Source organism: Schistocerca serialis, chromosome 5, assembly GCF_023864345.2.
Source record: "Schistocerca serialis cubense isolate TAMUIC-IGC-003099 chromosome 5, iqSchSeri2.2, whole genome shotgun sequence".
Lineage (NCBI taxonomy): Eukaryota > Metazoa > Arthropoda > Insecta > Orthoptera > Acrididae > Schistocerca > Schistocerca serialis.
Genome location: NC_064642.1, coordinates 54,347,042 through 54,367,349, shown reverse-complemented (window position 1 = coordinate 54,367,349; position 20,308 = coordinate 54,347,042). Strand labels below are relative to the sequence as shown.

The window sequence follows — 20,308 nt, the reverse complement described above, 5'->3', positions numbered from 1 at the left end:
CTGTATATCAACAGCTCAGTACTAAGTAAAGAAGTGGAAGCTGAAAGGTGGAAGCAATATATAGGTTTATATAAGGGGAACGAACTTGAAAACAATATTATAGAAAGAGAAGTAGATAAAGATGATAAGAGAGATGTAATTCGAGAATGTAACCGAGTATTGAAAACCTAAGTCTAAAAAGGCCGTCGGAATAGACGATTTTCCTCAGAATCACTGACTTCCCGTGGGATAGCTACACATAATAAAACTGTTCCAGCTGGTGTGCTATATGTGAAACAGTAGAAGTCCACTTAGGCTTCAGGAAGATTGTAATAATTCCAACGAAATTTAGAAAGCGTACACATGAGGTTAAAATCTTAGCTCAGATGTTTTCACGCAGATCCCGGCCTCTCGTTCCACATAGTGTAAAGAAGGGAATACGTGACACTGGTTGTTATAGAATCTATTGTTGTTGGTGTTAAAAGGGTTATTAATAAAGATAGAAAAATTTTTAATTTCAAAAGTATGACTGAAAACATTCCAGTTACCTACGTAACCGTCAACAAAATTAAACTATGGAGCTTCAAATAATTAGGATCAACGGCAAAAATTCAAGATTATTGTACAACACGCTTTAGACAGGTACGTGCAGAGCACTGTTATGAAAATGGCTCTGAGCACTATGGGACTTGACATCTGAGGTCATCAGTCCCCTAGAACTTAGAAGTACTTAAACCTAACTAATCTAAGGACATCACACACATCCATGCCCGAGGCAGCATTCGAACCTGCGACTGTAGCGGTCGCGCGGTTCCAGACTGAAGCGCCTAGTACCGCTCAGCCACTCCGGTCGGCTTGTTATGACAGATGTAAAGACTCGCCATAGTTAAATCGCCATGGTAGAATGCTGTGACGACACTAAAAAGAGCGTCATCAGATTTAAACTCCAAGCCTTGCTTACGAACTAAAGATGGTGTAAGCGGGATTGGTTGCAGTGGAGTGAGAGCAGCGCGAGAAGCGTCCGAGATTTCGAAATTAAAATTCTGAACGGCCGGATTTAAAGAAATCGCAAAGAAGTTTTCTTATCAACGGATGAGTCATCGGTATCTCTGCTCGATGGCCATACTTGAACCGAAACATATAATGATCCAGAGGAAGGCGAAATGATGAATTGTGACCGTAGACGAAATCTGTTTCACATACTAAAGTCTCGACACCATAAAACTGTAGCGAAAAGCTGGAAGACTTGCGGATGATCGACACTTACGTACTGTATTATGACACTCAGCGTAAACAAACGCCACCTGTCGCCCGTAAATAGTTGGGAAAAAACATTGACTACCCACCTGGCGCCAGTAACTTGGAAAATCAAAACCGTGTAATATTTTGGTTATGCCTTAGCCACTAGTCAAGGTGCACTGGCCACAAAAAGTCTTACAAAAAAGAAAACAATGTCATAGTGTAATCCACTCAAAGAACTCTAAGGTAACAACGTATTCATCCACGAAGTGGTAACTTAAGGAAAACGGTCGTTCGGCCGAGTTTTTTATTGCTCGCCAGTCTGTGGATTATTGCCAGGTAGGGTTAATAGAATACATAATTAAGATTTGTTACGGGTTCACTATGTAAGTAAGCCTCACAGAAAATCACCGCAAACTCCAGTGACAGACGATATGTGATAAGTGAACCACTGTGTCATGTCTTCTATATACCGCATCTCTCACGAAATGATCATAAGGGCAAGACAGCAGACGTAATTAGCCTAGAGAAGTGTTTTTGTCCTCCCCTGTACCATTTTGCGTAAGGCACAAGACGGGCAGAGAATGTAAGGTTTGCACTTTGTGTCTTGCACTACTTTCCGTTGAGAGGTCTTAGAAGTACAAACGTGGATAGCAGTGGTTTTGCTTGTAATGTGGCACAGGATTTATGGAACTGAGATCTTTTCATGTTGACGTTACGCCGTGTCAATATATGGGAGGGAGAGAGAGAGAGAGGGAGAGGGAGAGGGAGAGGGAGAGGGAGAGGGAGAGGGAGAGGAGAGAGTTGGGAGATACTGTCACGTTGCCAAGGCACGCATGCCTTCCAGAAAGGATGCCCCGCAGGAAAGTTGCCACTGAGAAAGGCCAGGAATTTAATAAGGAGCGCCGCCTGCTGGCAGGAAAGATGAGCGCGAATGCATCTTGGGCAGCAGCAAATACCTGGACAGCTACCCACCCGTACCTCAATATTAGCTTTACGCGTATCAAGAAAGGTATATTGAAAAAGATATCTTCATCGACTACTGGTCTCAGATGATAGAAGTCCCGAATTAGCTGCTAGCAACAGTGACTGAAGCGAAGTTATATTACGGCGGAATTTCTGAGCAGTGGGCGGTTTTATGAATGCTGGATGCTTATTAGGCACGTGCGTGTTTTCAGATTTCATTCAACACACCCTACTTATTTTTTGCTTTTGGTGCCTCACCAGGTTATACACCTTAAGAAGTGGAACGATGATTAAACCAGTGTGTTTGTTTCGGAGGAGCTGGGCTCAAATCCCTCGCGACTCACTCCGATGCATGTTTTCGTTGTTACCTACATCAATAACAAAAAGGAAGTACGTGAAAGGTTCCCACAATAAATCGCTTGTTGCTTGCTCACCGTTTCCTTTCCCAGCTAGCCTACTTCTCAGTTTTTAACGACCTCGATTTTGATGAGACGCTATGAATACTTTCTGTCGCCGTCGTTGGATGGATCCCAATATTAGTCATGGCGTGCGACTTGGTGGCTTAGCAGAAGTTGTTCAGATTTTAAATCGACAGGTTCGTAGAAATTTTCCTGGTGTTTTGTGTGCCATTCACTTTTGGCAAAACATTGTGCGCATATAGATTACAAATTGCATACTGGTTTCTATTCCACAAGGAACTGTACGCTGTTTTCAGTTTGCTGGGTGAGTCTGAGAATGGCAAGGGCGAGACACTTATACTGTAGTTCAGTTCGTAAAACACCGTTATTTGCAAACATTCTTCCAGCTTGAAGAACACTTTTATTTTTTTTTTTTATTTCATTGACAAGGAAATTTTTTTCTGTCTCTCTGTCAGTTGTCAATATTTCTCCCTCTCACGACAGCAGTCGGGGGACTGATAGAGGTCTCCCATGTTTCAGAATACCACTTGTAACGCCCAACCCATCACATAACATACAGTAATGAGATCTACAGATCTGACCTGTTAGCATACTGGAACACAGATATGGAGATGATACGGCAATCGCGTTACTTCCGTTATTAAAGGCTGTAATAGTAAATCATTTCAGGTTGCATTGTAATTAAAGATTTCCGCTCTAATTTTTTTCCTTATTTTTTAACGGATGCAGATGATAAACTGTACTGAACTCGTATCAAATGAGTAAGATTCTCCAAGACGCAGAATTGGATACCGACGAAAAATGAGACATGCTTAGAGTAGTAGTAGTAGTAGTAGTAGTAGTAGTAGTAGTAGTACTTCAGCAGTACGTCATTTAACGGTTCTTCAGCAATACAGACCTACGACACAGAAGTTTCCCTTGAAATATGAATATGTGACTAAAACTTGTCGAACTTTCCACTGACTCATTCTCCTGAACTAAAAAAGGCTGGCCACGGAAAAAAATAGGAATCTGGAATCTGTTTGCACAGTCTGTGATACACTGAGATGACAAAACTCATAGTATACATCCTAATATCGTGTCGGGCGACATTTTGCCCGGCGTGTTGTAACAGCTAGACGTGACATGGACTCAACAAGTCGTTGCAAGTCCCCTGCAGAAATACTGAATCACGCTGGCTCTATAGCCGTCCATAACTGCGAATGTGTTGCCAGTGGAGGATTTTGTGCACGAACTGATCTCTCGATTATGCCCCGTAAGCGTTCGATAGGATTCATGTCGGGCGTCCTGGGTGGCCAAGTCATTCCCTCGAACTGACTAGAATGTTCTTCATACCAATCGCGAACAATATTTGGCCCGGTGACATGGCGTAAATCATGCATGGAAATTCTGTCGTCGTTTCGGAACGTGAAGTCGATGAATGGCTGCAAATGATCTAAAGACCGAACGTAACCATTTCCAGTCAACGATCGGTTCAGTTGCACTATAGGATCCAGTCCATTCCATGGAAACACGGCCCACACCATTATGGAGCCATCACCACCTTGTACAGTGGCTTGTTGTCAACTTGGGCCCATGACTTCGTGGAGTCTGCGCCGCACTCGACCCGTACCATCAGCTCTTACCAATTGAAATCGGGATTTATCTGACCAGGCCAAGGCTTTCCAGTCGTGTAGGGTCCAACCAATAAGGTCCACAAGCCCAGGAGAGGCGCTGCAGGCAATGCTGTGCTGTCTTTTAGCAAAGGCACTCGCTTCGGTCGTCTGCTGCCATAACCCATTAACAGCAAATTTCGCTGCACTGTCCTAACGGATATGTTCGTCGTACGACCCACACTATTTCTGCGAATATTTCATGCAGTGTTGCTTGTCTGTTAGCACTGACAACTCAATGCAAACATCACTGCTCTCAGTCGTTACGTGAAGGCCATCGACCACTACGTTGCCCATGGTAGGAGGTAATGACGAAATGTTGTATTCTCGGCGCACTCTTGACTCTGTGGCTCGCGGAATATTGAATTACCTAACGATTTCCGATATGAGATGCCCCATGCGTTTAAAGTCTGGTAATTCCTGTCGTTCGGCCTTAACGTTTCCACGTGAATCACCTGAGTACAAATGACAACACCAGTGGCTCTGCTCATTTATAAAAACTAGACATAATTGTCTCAATGGGAATTCCGCGATCGTTCATTAATAAAATATGGCGTTTCAGTCTTCGATCGCTATACTTTATTTTCAATTACCGGTTTCGGGCTAGCTGCCCATCTTCAGATCATATATTGTAGTTACAGAGTAACTTGTCCGTACGCAACACTCGGTTCGCTGTCGTAAGTAAAGTAACAGATTGAAATTTACTTTACTTATGACAGCGAACCGAGTGTTCTGTACGGACAAATTACTCTGTAACTACAATATATGATCTGAAGATGGGCAGCTAGCCCGAAACCGGTAACTGAAAATAAAGTATAGCGATCGAAGACTGAAACGCCATATTTTACTGCTCTTTTATACCACGTGTAGGCGACACTACCACCAACTGTATATGAGCATATCGCGGCCCCATGACGTTAATCACCTCAGTGTATAACGCCTATTAACTACTAATCGTCATGCACCTACAACTTCGATAGCTGACTGATTTGTGCTGACTTCACTATCTTTGCTTTAGAACCTACATAGTTCATGATATTCCAATTAAATTTACACTGCACAACACAATTAAAGGGTCGCTTTTTGTAAACCACGTAATTGTCTCCCTTTGCGACCCATAAGTTTGAAATTTGGCTCAAAGGTGCCTTCCATCTTCCTCTGTATTGGCGCAAAAGCCCTCGGGCTCGGCTACGCTTCACACAGTAAGGTGTCGACACGTGCGAAAAAGCGGCCAGAAGTAGGAAGTTCATGTGAAGTGAAAGGTGGGTTAATGATGTCACATCGGCCCCAATATTGACCAAAATTCGGTCCAACGTCACCGTGTACATGTCCTGCAGTGGGAAGCGCGGCACACCATCTGTTATGCATATTTCACCCCTTCTTATGACGTATCTGCTATGGAGTCAAAACCGCGACGCTCAGCGTTGAAATAACGCGGTTTCTTATGGCTAACCGGGAGACAGGTACCATAAATTAAATCCATATACGGTGATTTGACCGCAGAAAGGGATAGAGAACTAAGCTTCAACATACACACTGATAAGGAAAATACAAAATATAAAAAACTACTTTCTCTTCTTGTGACGATATTTCAAATTCGTCTCGCAACATAAGCATTTTCAAGTAACAAGTGGGTTTCGTCATCCACCTTAGATGATGAATAGTCCGTGGAGGACGGAAACGTCCTAGGACATGGTGGGTCGCCAACAAATACTGCAGTTAATCGTAGAAATTCGCTGCATCGTAAGGTAATCCAAGAAAAGTTTTAAGTATTTAAAAAAAGTGCCACGAAAGAGCCACCTTATAGCTCCATCTACCCTTGCGGCAGAGCAGTGCGTCCATTTACCGCACAGCTGCTAATCCGCAAACTTTCCGCTCATGTGAAGTCAGCGTAAAGGTATACCCATGCAATGACGTCTGTTACTGACGATTTCTTTTGTGTTCCTTGTGAGTGGAAAGAAGTGAGTAGCACCCACAACCACCACCTCTGGTCGTAATAACGGCCTTGATACGCCTGGGCATTGAGTCAAACAGAGCTTGGATGGCGTGTACAGGTACAGCTGCCCATGCAGCTTCAACACGATACCACAGTTCATCGAATAGTGACTGGCGTATTGTGACGAGCCAGTTGCTCGGCCACCATTGATCAGACGTTTTCAATTGATGAGAGATCTGGAGAATGTGCTGGCCAGGGCAGCAGTCGAACATTTTCTGTATCCAGAAAGGTCCGTACACGACCTGCAACATGCGGTCGTGCATTATCCTGCTGAAATGTAGGGTTTCGCAGGGATCGAAAGAAGGGTAGAACCACGGGTGGGAACACATCTGAAATGGAACGTCCACTGTTCAAAGTGCCGTCAATGCGAACAAGAGGTGACTGAGACGTGTAACCAATGGCACCCCGTACCATACGCCAGTATGACGATGACGAATACACGCTTCCCATGTGCGTTCACCGCGATGTCGCCAAACACGGATGCGAGCATCATGATGCTGTAAACAGAACCTGGATTCATCCGAAAAAATGACGTTTTGCCATTCGCGCACCCAGGTTCGTCGTTGAGTGTACCATCGCAGGCGCTCCTGTCTGTGATGCAGCGTCAAGGGTAACCGCAGCCATGGTCTCCGAGCTGATATTTCACGCCGCTGCAAACGTCGTCGAACTGTTCGTGCAAATGGTTGTTGTCATGCAAACGTCCCCATCTGTTGACTCAGGGATCGAGACGTGGCTGCACGATCCGTTACAGCCATGCGGATAAGATGCCTGTCATCTCGACTGCTAGTGATACGAGGTCTTTGGGATCCACCACGGCGTTCCGTATTACCCTCCTGAACCCACCGATTCCATATTATGTTAACAGTCATTGGATCTCAACGAACGCGAGGAGCAATGTCGCGATACGATAAACCACAATCGCGATAGGCTACAATCAGACCTTTATCAAAGTCGGAAACGTGAGGGTACGCATTTCTCCTCCTCACACAAGGCGTCACAACGACGTTTCACCGTGCAACGCCTGTCAACTGCTGTTTGTGTGTGAGAAATTTGTCTGAAACTTTCCTCATGTCAGCACGTTGTAGGTGTCGCCACCGGCGCCAATCTTGTGTGAATGCTTTGAAAAGCTAATCATTTGCATATCATAGCATCTTCTCCCTGTCGGTTAAATTTCGCGTCTGTAGCACATCTTCGTGGTGTAGCAATTTCAATGGTGAGTAGTGTATTATTTTGGAAGACTGTTTCGTGGCCAGCGAAATTCACTGACGTTGTGTGGACTGTGCCCCACTTTTTAGTTTGGAAAGTTTTATTTTTCGTATACTTCGTCCTGAAATTCTCGTGGTGGTTTTGCCTGGAGCTATTTATGTTGTACAGGAATTCGTTGTAGAAGGTTTATTCAAAAAGAATCCCTTATTGATTTAGGCGGTGCCCTCTCAAAATAGCCCCCTCTGCTGGCAACACTCGTTCCCATCACTTCTTCGACTTTTGGAAAACCTCCTGAAACACATTTCCTGGTATGACGCGCAGTTCTCTTGTCGCATTGTCCTGTATCGCCTCTGTGGTTTGGAAACGGCGTCCTCTCAACGTGATTTTAAGTTTGGAAAACAGGAGAAAGTGTGCTGGAGCTGGATCCGGAGGATACGGGGATGGTAACGACGGGAATGTGATGTTTTTCTAGGTGCTTTTTCTGCGGACAAGGAGTGACGCGTGATCTGTCGCATTGTCATGATGTAACATCGAAGTCTGGTTTTCCACAGTTCACCATATGCTTATGCCCACTTCGTCAGCAAGTTCTCGAACAGTCAAACGACGATTTCCGTGAATCGGAGCACGTACTCTGTGCTTGGTCATGATCTGTTGGTAAGGAAGGTCGTCCAGCCTTGCAACTCTGCCACGTTGAATGCGATTAAACCGCTCATAGAACTGGGTGCGATGCTGCTGACACAGTCCTCCACACATGCTTGGCTAATAAATCGCAATGTCTCTGTGGATGTTCAGCGCAACGCGGCGAACGGCTGTTCGTTTCCTGAACGTTGCGCTACGCTGGCTCAGCAGCCGCAGTGCTCTCCCTCTGCCGGAGGCCACGCTATTTCAAAAGTGTGGTTTCTTTTCGAACTCACCTATAATGCTTAACAACTTTCACATAATCTTCAGACCGTGTGCTTATATATTTACGAGGTTGGCCAGCGGGAAGGGTAGATAAGCGGCATAAATAAGCAAGGAATATGATACACCTTTCTCTGGAAACCGCATCTGTATTGAGACACACCCAGTCGGTTGGGTACGTGGTCAGCGTGTAATGTACTGCGCCGATCACCAGTCTACGAGGCTTCCTCTAGAGCATTATCTGACGTACGTACTTGTATCCAAGAAACTGATGATAGAGAACAAATCATCGACTACTTCACACTGTAAAATGGCACCCAGATTGCGTGAGCATAACGAGGTATCAATTCCGAATTACGATTCCAGGGAAGTTTAGTGCTCTGCCTCGGGTTCAGGAAGTACAATGTTTCTAATGCATGCGATTGACAACTTTGAAATTGCAACACGTAGCAGAGACGGTCCGTAGACTGCCGCTCGCACCTGTGCTCCAGCTATTGCTGAATCATAACACTTCCGTAACAGACTACCCCTAAGATTATTGTACTTGGCGCTCATTAACTGTAACGTTACCGAGTTTTGATTCACTGTAGGGAAGAATGTGTGTCGATTTTAAATTATTTTGTCATCCGTTTAACCCTACCAGCCTTGCACATTGAGGTCCATAGTTGAGTATTGTGCGCTTGCTGATGTCCCTGGACGTTATTTCATTACAAGCTGTACTAATTACCACTTTTACGAGGTCTGAAAGCAAGACTTTTCAAGGCGCCAACCATTCAGAAACTATTGTAAGCAGACACAGTACATATGTTTAGGTTTTTTAAATCTATAGTTCGATCAAGTGATCCTGCTTGCCGCAGATGCTTAGCGTCCTAGTCTCCTAAGCAGTTTCTCAATCCTCACAAAATGATCTAGTGACATTTGGCCGTAGAAACACACATCAGTTCTTACCAAGCGTTGGAGTCGACTACAATAGTGGTTTTTCAAGTAGAAATAATTGTTGTAGATTTACTGGAGTATTTAGAGCGTACTCCAGATTGTTTTAAAATTACCATTTTGATGATGTACTAAATAACGTTAGTAATTACATGCACGTCTTGTGTAAATAGTTGGCCGCTTCCGCTACAACTAATTACGGAAATGTCCAGTAGCGATGCGTAATAAGAGCCGATCAGTGTTTCTCGCTTTTCAGGATATATTTTATTCGTGATAATACAGTGGGAATCCCAAAAAATTCACCACTATGTGTCCCACCACAAAATATTGTATTCTGTTACGTGTATTCTGTGTATTTTAATCTTCCTCGTCCCGCTATTTGTACGCTTGGTCTACGACATCTGATGGATCCACGGGATTCTCTCAAGTCACGTAACGATGGCAGACGGCTTCAGTTTTTCTATACACAATTCTGAAATATTCTTCTTCGAATTCCTTGGTGTGGCGTAAACAAGCTCGGCACACTCACACATTCAGGTATTCATATGCAGAACATCGTTCAGAATGTTATATACTCGTTCATACCATGTCAATAATCTTCGGTAAAAATGATAAAGCTGCCTTCAACCCGAAGGCTATTTCGAAGGCCGCAGTGCTTCAGTCGGTATGGTCCCGTTGTTCTGATCCTGCCATGATCCATGAACTAACTTATTCAGCCAGTTGTACCTGGATATACCATTCTACACGAGATCCAAATCACTGTGCAACTTAACAATTTTCATATTAACTAAACATTGTCAGAGGCGAAACAAGCGATAAGTGGCAGAAAAGAAATCGCATGAGCTACTGGAGATCGAACCCGGAACCTTCTACATTTAAAATCTTGATGAAGCCACCGAGCCACACTATTTCCAAACGTGCCCGTTCTTCTGTCACGATACCATGATTTTAAACTGAGTATTTGTTTAAAAGAAAACGTAGTCTTTCCTCAGAAACGTGCCACATCTGCACTTCTCGTACTACAGTTTGAATTCCTTCAACCAGTTGCAAACTGTTTGAAAGCTGGCACAGTGTCTCCTTAGACTTCTCTCAACTCAGTTTGTATATTAACCGTACACCACTTTTTTATTTAAAAATGTTTTGTCACAACTCGATTATCATCTTCATTCATTAAAGAGGATATTCTACAGAGAAACCTTTTGACAATGTTGACTGGAATACTCTCTTACAAATTGTAAAGGTGGCAGGCGTAAAATACAGGGAGCGAAAGGCTATTTACAATTTGTACAGAAACCAGATGGTAGTTATAAGAATCGAGGGACATGAAAGGGAAGCAGTGGTTGGGAAGGGAGTGAGACAGGGTTGTAGCCTCTCCCCAATGTTATTCAATCTGTATATTGAGCAAGCAGTAAAGGAAACAAAAGAAAAATTTGGAGTAGGTATTAAAATCCATGGAGAAGAAATAAATACTTTGAGGTTCGCCGATGACATTGTAATTCTGTCAGAGACAGCAAAGGACTTGGAAGAGCAGTTGAACGGAATGGACAGTGTCTTGAAAGGAGGATATAAGATGAACATCAACAAAAGCAAAACGAGGATAATGGAATGTAGTCGAATTAAGTCGGGTGATGCTGAGGAAATTAGATTAGGAAATGAGACACTTAAAGTAGTAAAGGAGTTTTGCTATTTGGGGAGCAAAATAACTGATGATGGTCGAAGTAGAGAAGATACAAAATGTAGACTGGCAATGGCAAGGAAAGCGTTTCTGAAGAAGAGAAATTTGTTAACATCGAGTGTAGATTTAAATGTCAGGAAGTCGTTTCTTAAAGTATTTGTGTGGAGTTTAGCCATGTATGGAAGTGAAACATGGACGATAAATAGTTTGGACAAGAAGAGAATAGAAGCTTTTGAAACGCGGTGCTACAGAAGAATGCTGAAGATTAGATGGGTAGATTACATAACTAATGAGGAGGTGTTGAATAGAATTGGGGAGAAGAGGAGTTTGTGGCACAACTTGACCAGAAGAAGGGATCGGTTGGTAGGACATGTTCTAAGGCATCAAGGGATCACAAATTTAGCATTGGAGGGCAGCGTGGAGGGTAAAAATCGTAGAGGGAGACCAAGAGATGAATACACCAAGCAGATTCAGAAGGATGTAGGTTGCAGTAGGTACTGGGAGATGAAGAAGCTTGCACAGGATAGAGTAGCATGGAGAGCTGCATCAAACCAGTCTCAGGTCTGAAGACCACAACAACAACAACAACATACAGAGTGGTTATAATTAAACTTTATCTACTTGAGAGGGCCCCCATGAAAACTGAATGGTCGAAGGGCAGTGCAACATTGTGGAAACATTTGTAGGAACGTGGGTAAGGAAACAAGAAATACACTTTAATTTCCACTTGAGAGGGTAACATTTTTAATTGCGTATCATGTTTACTTTCCAAATTACGAACTTTGCTCAATGTGACGACTATCTGCATCCACGACAGCATGGAACCGTACTGGATATACCATTTGACAGTTGTTCGCGCCACTTTTCGAATGGTGGACTGTGGAATGTTGAGCTGTCTTGACACAGTTCCTGCACTTCTAGCAGATGGCACATTTCGTCCTGCGTTCTCAGCCATGGCAACGACTACTTCAACAGTTTGCGGCGCAACTGGTCGTCGACCTCGCCTAGGATCACTGAACTTCCGAATCATGTCCTTCAACCCTGGTGCGGAAACAGGACTACTCCGATTTCCTTCAGTACTTACGAAGAGCAGCAGCAATGCTGCCGTCGTTCCGCTAAAATAGCTTTACGAGTAAAGCGCTGCTTACCTTATCCAGATCCAAGTTGACTGTCTGCAACTGTAATGCACACTGATGCATGGGTTTCAACCCAATGTCGCCGCATTAATACTGGCCAGTCATGACACCAACGCTGCTAACAACGCAACTGAACATCATTCCTTTAAACTTTATTACCCATGCGGTAAATGGTTTCCCGCCTACATTGGCCCAAGTAATGAAAGTTTTATTACAACCACCCTGCGTTAACAGCTACAGACAAACAATAACCAACAATAGTAATCTAGCTCTTTATAATGATCTGTTCAAAACGATGGGGTTTTTAACTGCACTATGTGAGTACATTTACCAAACAGTTCTACACCTCAAAAATAACATTTGTAGTTGGTGTACAAACAGCTCTGCTCAAGACCATGGAAAAGATCTACTAGATTGACCTTTGATTTACTAAGAAAGGAGAAACATGAACTTCAAACCAGCGTTGTCTACGAAGAAATAAGGCTGTACAATAAATTATCAAAGGAGATTAAAGAAATAGCTAAAACAAACTCATTTAGAAACGCAGTTGAAAAGTACCTGTTACTCAGATACTTTATACAGGGTCTCCCACTCAAACCTCACAGATTTCAAGGACCCAGGAGAGAAAAACGACAGTAGATACAATGAAAAATGCTCCACGTTTAGAGAATCTCAAAGAATATATATTCCCGCGTCAGAAGTGCCAAGTATCGTCACCAGAGTGCAGCATGGTCGCATGAAGTGAAAATGGCGACTCCACAGCAGCGCGCGCAAGCAGTAGTGTGGTTTGCAGAAACAAAATCGCCGATTACTGTATAAAACAATTAAGGAATGGTACAGGAAGTTTCTGGCAACAGGAAGTGTTCTGAAACATTCTGGCGGTGCACGTTACGGAGTTTCAGAAGAGACAGTGGAGGATATCAGACAAACGTTTCTCAGAAGCCCACGTAAGTCAATTCGTCACGCATCTAGGCAACTTGATGTACGTCGATCAACACAGCATCGTGTAGTTCGCCAGAGTCATCGTATGTGTGCTTACAAAGCGCAAATTCTGCAACATTAGACGTCGAACGACAAACCACGCCGACGACAATTTGCTGCAGATATGCTGCAGCGTATTGATATGGATGCCAGCTTCCTGGGAAGATGTTTATTCTCAGATGAGGCAACCTTTCATATATCAGGAAGGGATAACAGGCGTATTGTTCGGATCTGGGGTTCGCAAAATCAGCACGTTATCATTGAACATGTTCGTGGTAGCCCTAAACTAAACGTCTGGTGCGGGCTAATCCACGACAGGATTATTGGACCGTTCTTCTTTGCGGTGCAAACAGTCAATGAGTCAGTGTATCTGGACATGTTGGAGCAGTTTGTGTACCCTCAGATACAAGACTTGCAACCCAACATCATTTTTCAACAAGCTGGAGCTCCGCCGCATTGTTCAACGGCTGTTGGCAAGTTCCTGGATAGGAAATTTCCCAATCCTTGGATCGGACTCAGAGGACCCATTGCCTTGCCACCACGTTCACCCGACATTACGCCGCTTGATTTCTTATGTATTACTTTTCCCGTTTTCTGGAAACTGTTTCTCCTAAACGTATGCAGTACGTAATACTGACGCTATATCTTTCTGAGATCTACATCTCATTTGTTACAGAGGGATGGTGACAGCTTTTCTGATCAGAAAATGGGAAATTGCGGTACACAAAATGGTCGTGATACCATCTGATATTGTGTACAGTGTTATTAAACTCTGTACGCGGGTGGATGGGTGGGCGGTAGCGCGCGCGCCCTCTTTGTGTGTGTGTGTGTGTGTGTGTGTGTGTGTGTGTGTGTGTGTGTGTACAGTGACTGAGAGCGAAAAATAAATGAACTGTGTAGCGTTTGGTTTTACCATTATTACACAGCTTACTTGTAAAACAGTATTGTACACCAGAGGTAAACCGAATGAAGTAGCATTGTTTTAAACAGAGTGGCCTTGTATTCGGGAGGGTGGAGGCTCCAATCTTCATCTTGCCATCGTGATAAAAGTTTATCGTGGTTACCCTGAACTATTTCAGGCAAATTCCGGGATGATTCATACTATAAGGCCACGGCCGACTACCTGTCCCATCCCCGTCATTCGAGACCTGTAGGTCTATTAAATGTCTGTATATGTGAATTACTTTATTTTTACGAGACGATGTTGTGTGTCTGTGTTGTTTAAAAGTGCGATGCAACGTTCCTTCTGACATGCATGCGTGTGCAAAGGAGCAGGCACTGCGGCGATTACAACCGTTGTGAAATGATGAAATACGTTCGCAGTTGCGAATATGGACAACCATAAGTGTGTGTAATGGAATTTATCCGCCGACACTGGGCAAGCGGCTTTCAATCAAAAATGCCCCTTCTCTGCGGGAACATGCATAATGGATGTAAGAGTGCCGGTCGTAGAGTCATAGTTGACGACATATGGAAGTTCTGGTCTGGTCGTTAGGCGTGCTTGGATAGCGTAATGGTAAGGCGATCGATCGCGATAAGCGGGAAATCCGGATTCGATTACCGGTCCGGCACAAATTTTCATTGTCATTTCATTCTGAGCTGGTGGTTCCCCATATTCGCAAGTGCGAATACATTTAATGTTTTTCCTAGCGGCTGTAGTCACCACAGTGCCTGTTCTTTTGGACAAGCATGCATTTCCAAAGGAACTTTGCATTGTAATTCAGAATAACTTAGTCACTGCAATATTGTAATTAGATGAAAAACGCATACGTGGTATTAATGATAGAAAGAAATAGTGTGTTAAATAATGAAGTGTCACTGGGTAGTGTTTATGTATTCAGCACGATCGGTATTTGATTAAAATTTTGTAGTTGAAACATTCGACTTCAACAGATGTAAGAACTTTGTGATAACACTTTCGTCATTTAGCATGCTGATTTGCAATCTGATCCAGTTTGTTGTGGCTTCAGTGTCTGAGAATTCTGTAGCGCACATATGTACTATCTGTCGACTAAAACCGAAATTTAATTTCAGGATACTGCATCGAAGACGTCAGCGTTGCGTCTGCCTTTGAATCGAGCTTCGTTACACATACAGTGGTGGCGCATAGTGAGGAACTTGCACTGCGACCTGGCAGTTTCATCAGTCGTCCCTGAACAGTCGCAGAACAGGTGAGCGCCTGAGTGTGAAACATGCAGAGGACATCTCTCTGCAGATGTTGTACCCATTCTTAGAAATACGCCGTGGTAAAGGCGTTAGTTTTCCTCGTATACACAGACAGAAAAATGGTCGTCAGTTATTTTAGACACCGTACATATTATTAAAAATTAGTATAATGAGTACACTTACGTGAGATGGGAAATAATGAGCATAATACGTTACCGCTTATCCGGTTCGGAAACCGAGCAGTTTTCTCGAAGTACAAAAGAGCAGACCAGTTCGATCAAGATAAGATACAGAGTAATATATCCAGTAGAAATCCAGTAAAGAGAGAGAGAGAGAGAGAGAGAGAGAGAGAGAGAGAGAGAGAGAGAGAGAGAGAGAGACAGACAGACTTGGGTGATGGAGCAGCCTTTAACACTTTGAATAGCTAAAATTAGATCAACAGCAAAACTAATTCTGGGATGTGTGTCGAGATCAGTTGGCCGGAAGTTGTTACCGCTGAGTCACTCCCAGCATTCGCCCCACTTGGCCAGAAGCCGGTAATTGAGCTTCCCTGGGCCGTAGTGGATACTCCTAACAGCATTGGGCTATCGATCGGTGTCGCAGGGCGTTCCCCGCACTGCTACTCCTCGAACTTTTGCGAGGTACGCAACCTAAGACGGCCGGATAGCGGGGGAAAAGCTTACTCTCTCTTCCAGGTTAAGCATCATTTTCGCGACCTATTATCGAGCAACTACTGTCGGAAATCCAATTCGCATTCGTAGTGACGCTCTTAAGAGAAACATTTATCTCCTTTCTGAAAGCCGTCAGACATCTGCTTTGTGCCACTTGGAGCCCTTGCACAGTCCAGATTTCTAAGCATTCAAGTTCAAAGACGCTTTATTTTCCGCGTGATTTCACACGGCTACCAAATAGTACTCGGAGCGTAGAAGCTGTTAAGTCGACGTAAGTTTTTCTGCAGTAGCAGTAGTTTTGTACGTTATGACGCGGTACTATACCCTGAAAACTTTTATGTCGACTGACTCTGGCTGCGGAAGCCTACGCAATTATATAAGCTGTTAAGTGGTTTCAGTAATGGAGAATCATTCAGCAAAAGTCTATTGTGCATGTAGTAGTAACTAAATCGAATGCTTGGTTTGGAATGGTCTTAGCACATGAATTCGTTGTCTCATACTGTCAGAAGTTTACAGGACAATATATGGGTATTACAGGATAGTGACTCTCACGCGGTAGTGAGTAGGTGCTGTGAGGCCATACTTTGTTATTAATGTGCTGTATCAATTTCTTGACAAGACCGTCCTAGTAGCTACACTCCTGCTAGCGTCACTCTCTTCTTCAGGCAAATTCACTTGCGGACCTCTGTACTCGCGCGGACGGAGCCACGTAGTAAGGGCCATGTCTCCTAAAGAGAGGGTAATACATCGTTTACTTGTGGATCTTACACATTTCATTGGGCCATGCCCCTATCCTGTTCCATACACAGTACGGAACACAGCTGAAGGACGAAATGTTAAATCGTTTGCAGTTTGTTTGTCTTGTTCAGTCATTTAATGCTACCCTTTGTTGGTTACGATCTAGTTCGTCGTGAGGGAAACCATACGTTCCACAGGGTAATATCAGCACGATAGGTGGAATTTGTGTGTATCAGCCCAGTTTCTCAGCTGGGTACTATGCGTCACTTCTGAGAATGCTGCTGTTCACACTTCTGGTCGTCAACACACTAGGCTTGACGAGGCTGCATGCAGGGCGCATGAATCATTCTGTGGCGCCCGCAGCGCGCAGTGCACGGAACTACAGTTAACGGCCGTGCTATCAGTTCCTGTTTGTCCGTTGTAAACGGGCAATGCTCACGCAGCGGACGTGCCATTGTTCTAGTGATTTACATAGTTTGCATACCTTTCTGTGACACACCTCGGTGTAACAACACGACTATGCCGAGGACTGTAGAAAATATGTTTTCCTCAAGGTGATCATTTTTGTCAACATTATAAAATTTTCGCCGTTGCGGAAGATACACTTCTTATATTTCCCATCCGAGTGTCAACGCTGAAACAAAAGTTTCGGATAACGTCGTAACTCTCTGTCTTCTGTTGTCAGATTTTAGGCATAACACTAGTAACACATCGCGCTATTTCGACAGTGTCATTCTGTTGGAAATGCCTATAGGCGGAACAGCGTACGTCTACATCTACATGACTACTCTGCAATTCACATTTAAGTGCTTGGCAGAGGGTTCATCGAACCACAATCATACTATCTCCCTACCATTCCACTCCCGAACAGCGCGCGGGAAAAACGAACACCTAAACCTTTCTGTTTCAGCTCTGATTTCTCTTAATTTATTTTGATGATCATTCCTACCTATGTAGGTTGGGCTGAACAAAATATTTTCGCATTTGGAAGAGAAAGTTGGTGACTGAAATTTCGTAAATAGATCTCGCCGCGACGAAAAACGTCTTTGCTTTAATGACTTCCATCCCAACTCGCGTATCATATCTGCCACACTCTCTCCCCTATTACGTGATAATACAAAACGAGCTGCCCTTTTTTGCACCCCTTCGATGTCCTCCGTCAGTCCCACCTGGTAAGGATCCCACACCGCGCACCAATATTCTAACAGAGGACGAACGAGTGTAGTGTAAGCTGTCTCTTTAGTGGACTTGTTGCATCTTCTAAGTGGCCTGCCAATGAAACGCAACCTTTGGCTCGCCTTCCCCACAATATTATCTATGTGGTCTTTCCAACTGAAGTTGTTCGTAATTTTAACAGCCAGCTACTTAGTTGAATTGACAGCCTTGAGAATTGTACTATTTATCGAGTAATCGAATTGCAACGGATTTATTTTGGAACTCATGTGGATCACCTCACACTTTTCGTTATTTAGCGTCAACTGCCACCTGCCACACCATACATCAATCTTTTCTAAATCGCTTTGCAACTGATACTGGCCTTCGGATGACCTTACTAGACGGTAAATTACAGCATCATCCGCGAACAACCTAAGAGAACTGCTCAAATTGTCACCCATGTCATTTGTATAGATCGGGAACAGCAGAGGTCCCAGGACGCTTCCCTGGGGAACACCAGAGATCACTTCAGTTTTACTCGATGATTTGCCGTCTATTACTACGAACTGCGACCTTCCTGACAGTAAATCACGAATCCAGTCGCACAACTGAGACGATACCCCATAGGCCCGCAGCTTGATTAGAAGTTGCTTGTGAGGAACGGTGTCAAAAGCTTTCCGGAAATCCAGAAATATGGAATCAACGTGAGATCCCCTGTCGATAGCGGCCATTACTTCGTGCGAATAAAGACCTAGCTGCGTTGCACAAGAACGATGTTTTCTGAAACCATGCTGATTACGTATCAATAGATCGTTCCCTTCGAGGTGATTCATAATGTTTGAATATAGTATATGCTCCAAAACCCTACTGCAAACCGACGTCAATGATATAGGTCTGTAGTTCGATGGATTACTCCTACTACCCTTCTTAAACACTGGTGCGGCCTGGGCAATTTTCCAATCTGTGGGTACAGATGTATCGGTGAGCGAGCGGTTGTATATGGCTGCTAAGTAGGGAGCTATTGTATCAGCGTAATCTGAAAGGAACTTAATCGGTATACAATCTGGACTTGAAGACTTGCCCGTATCAAGCGATTTGAGTTGCTTCGCAACCCCTAAGGTATCTACTTCTAAGAAACTCATGCTAGCAGCTGTTCGTGTTTCAAATTCTGGAAGATTCCATTCGTCTTCCCTGGTGAAGGAATTTCGGAAAACTGCGTCCAGTAACTGCTTTAGCGACACAGTCGTCGGTAACAGTACCATCGGCACTGCGCAGCGAACCAGTAAAGTCTACATTCACTTTACCATTTTTTTTATGTCGTAATCTCTCGGAAACTTGCCCGTTCTACAAAAGACTGACAAATATAAGTATCCAACTAGATGTGTTACAGATAATAATTAGCAGCATTAAAAAATTCAACAAGTTAACTCAAAATCATAGCTTTTTCACAAGTATTAACTAGCCCGCTTAAAACATGGAGACCATCGATGAGCATGACAAGAAAGGAAATGGCTGATAACATCCTCTGATTTCTCAAACATAACTTTATGCTTCTAGTCAAGCCCTTTGAGAGGGCCCAGCTGATTTCCTTTTCTATCCGTTCTCTATCCGTCGTCGACAGGACATTGAGCCATAATTTTCCTACTTTTCGTCACATAAACATCATGTGCTCCTCAAATCTCAATTTTTTTCCCCCTGGCGCTTAACATCTTCTGCATTAACACTTAGTACTGCTCACTTCTTTGTGTCTATGTTTTGCGTGCTTGCATGCTTCTACCAGCCTTATTATTATTACTGCAAAGTTTTATCGCTTTAAGCGAGCAGTCATTCTAAGCTAAATCATTAAAACTAACTGTGAACTGAAACAACGTTGAAAGTAATCTACGTTTCCTGTATCTACTGTGGTACTTCATTTCGGCGGTAGGCTTATGTTTGTCTTCGATTAGTGTGGGACTTGGCCTGGGACTGGTGGACGGTGAGGTCGAGTAATTTTCCACTACTCCATGGAGCAGGCATGCGAGGACGGGCTGTAGTAAGGCTTTGCACGTAAGGCCGGTATTATACAATTATATTTCTTTGTCTCAGTTGGTATGTCAAATATTGATGTCAAAGAAATTTGTCAAATAAATATGATCAAATCTAGGACCTCGTCGTAGACTTGATCATAAAGTCGTTTTTTTTCTTCTCATGGTCAGCCAGCCATGGTGATCTGCTTTGTTGTTTTAATCTCTTCATCCCGTTTCTTACGTTTCTGTGGTTTTCTTGCCCGTTTTGTCCATTTACACGTTCGTTGCCGTACATCGTTCTTGTGAGTTTTCCTTTCATTCTGTTTTGAGTTGTCAGTCTCGTTTGCTTTATTTTCACACTTACGGCATTGTTTTACTCGGAACAAGGGACTGATCACCTCGTCGTTTGGTCCCTTTCCCCCTCTTTTAATGCAACCAACCAATAAAAGTCGTTCGCCTTCTGTTCCCTGCAGAGTGAAATGTAACCGCT

General features: G+C 43.7%; 1 protein-coding gene across 4 annotated transcripts in view; it reads left to right on the top strand.

The window, feature by feature from the left end:
* The window catches only part of LOC126480948 (ras-specific guanine nucleotide-releasing factor RalGPS2), a 365,602-nt gene that overhangs the window by 71,246 nt on the left and 274,048 nt on the right, over nucleotides 1–20,308 (top strand). For 2 of the 4 annotated variants that reach the window (XM_050104370.1, XM_050104371.1), the window contains one exon: nucleotides 15,117–15,253. The exons of the other annotated variants lie outside the window; for them this stretch is intronic. The gene's annotated coding sequence lies outside the window, so the exon portion shown is untranslated. The remainder of the gene's footprint in view (nucleotides 1–15,116; nucleotides 15,254–20,308) is intronic. 4 annotated transcript variants of the gene reach the window in all.